The sequence below is a fragment of the Coregonus clupeaformis genome, unplaced genomic scaffold, assembly GCF_020615455.1.
Source record: "Coregonus clupeaformis isolate EN_2021a unplaced genomic scaffold, ASM2061545v1 scaf0367, whole genome shotgun sequence".
Lineage (NCBI taxonomy): Eukaryota > Metazoa > Chordata > Actinopteri > Salmoniformes > Salmonidae > Coregonus > Coregonus clupeaformis.
Window position 1 is genome coordinate 108260 of NW_025533822.1, and position 2236 is coordinate 110495.

The 2236-nt window shown below is 46.1% G+C and overlaps 1 pseudogene; it reads right to left on the reverse strand.

Annotated features, from left to right (window-relative positions):
* Positions 1–479: 479 nt before the first annotated feature.
* LOC123484605 lies at positions 480–947 on the reverse strand (annotated as a pseudogene).
* Between the last annotated feature and the right edge of the window lie 1289 nt (positions 948–2236).

Genomic DNA, 2236 nt, shown 5'->3' on the forward strand with positions numbered 1-2236 from the left:
TTACTTTTACTTGAGTCATATTATTCTAAAGTAACAGTATTTTTACTTGAGTACAATTTTTGGCTACTCTACCCACCTCTGTATGTATATAAGCCAAGCTTACCTCCCGCCAGAGAGACACATCCTCAACCTCTGACTCTGAATGCATTCAACCGTGCTGAATACAGCAACGCATGCGCGGAGCCTTCCTGATTTGGCCATGCGACTTTGACTATTGTAGATAATCCATTTGGATTGATGCCTTTTATTTCAACGCCTCAGGCAAGTAAAACGTGCAATACGTAGCTTTTAGACAGGTTAGTTAACAACATACATGGTGAGAAATATAGACTTGCGCGTATATAATAATAATATGCCATTTAGCAGACGCTTTTATCCAAAGCGATTTACAGTCGTGTGCGCATACATGTTTACGTATGGGTGGTCCCAGGGATGGAACCCACTACCCTGGCGTTACAAGCGCCATGCTCTACCAATTGAGCTACAGAGGACCACGTATAAATAGATCAATTATGCCTTTTTGATGGAAATATTGAGGTGGGATTTTGGAGATCAGTTCATAATTTACGCGCGCTCTCTGCAAATAAGGCGGGCCAGCTCGACGTCCTAGGGCACGTTATGCACCCTCTTTGCGTGGATGGCACACAGTTTGGTGTCCTCGAACAGACCGACCAGGTAAGCCTCGCTGGCCTCCTGCAGGGCCATCACGGCGGAGCTCTGGAAGCGCAGGTCGGTCTTGAAGAACAGGGCGATTTTTCTCCCCAGGTGCTGGAAGGGCACATTGCGGATGAGCAGCTCAGTGGAGCTTTGGTAACGACGGATCTCTCTGAGACAAGGTGCCGGGCCTGTAACGGGGAGGCTCTCCTGCGCGCAGCCTTGGCCGCGAGCTGCATCCTGTAGGCTTTGCCACGGGTGGATTTGCGAGCGGTTTGCTTGGTTCTGGCCATGGCGCTAGCTTCCTTATTAGACAGTCGGAGTATAGCCTCGAAATGCCCATGTGAAATGTATAAAGCCGGCAGTGGCATCTGCTGATTGGACACCATCTCCCCACCACCCCGATTGGCCCGTTACGGAGGCCTCCTCTGTCGGCTATCGGAAGAGATGCTTTGCTTCTCTTTTTTTTTTACCACGCACCCAAAACAGTACACTGCGCGCCCAAAACAATACACTGCGCTCCCATAAAACACACTGTACGCCAAAAAACAATACACTTTGCGTGCGCCCGCAATAATACACTGCGCGCCCAAAACAATAGATTACTGCCGGACTTTACACGCAATAATAGTCGCCAAAGTCAAGAGTGAAATCTTGTGTTATAATTTAATGCTAGCCTGCTATGGCAAACGAGGCCAATAGTACACTGCGCGGATGCAACTGCACACTGCGCGCAGGCAAAAGCACAATGTGCGCGCAAAAGTACACTGCCGGCCCTTTATGCGCAATAATAGTCGCTGAAGTCAAGAGTGAAATCTTGTGTTATAATTTAATGCTAGCCTGTTATGGCAAACGAGGCCAATAGTACACTGCGCGGATGCAACTGCACACTGCGCGCAGGCAAAAGCACAATGTGCGCGCAAAAGTACACTGCCGGCCCTTTATGCGCAATAATAGTCGCTGAAGTCAAGAGTGAAATCTTATGTTCTAATCTAATGCCAGCCTGCTATGGCAAACGATGCCAATAGTCCACTGCGCGCAGGCATTAGGACACTGCCGCGCGATAATATTCGCCAAAGTCAAGAGTGAAATCTTTTGTTCTAATCACCACATGTTCAGTAATGGCATTACCCCCCTTTATTCAAATTACAACCTCTCACTTTCAGTTATTTGAAATGAAATAATCTCTCAAATATCACTATATCTAAAACAAGCCATAGAAAGTTGGTTGCAATTTCAATTAAATCATCCAGAAACGACAGAACAAACTCAAATACACTAATAGAAAAAAATATATATTTATTGTATAGCCTTACTTGTTGATATCTCAGACGACCAGAACCTTAATAATAATCACCATACTTACTTCACATAGCACGGACATATAGTAGACTACTGACACTCACTCCTATGGAATGGGTATGGGGACTGGACACGCCAGGACCCAGACCCTACTGTTGTCGATCACACATATTAATGTCGCGTTCAGGGTGCTATCAGAGTTATCGGAAATACCTAGTTCCGACTGGGAAGTTTCACTTGAATGACCCTTTAAGTTCGAATTGCAAGTGAGAAATTGTGA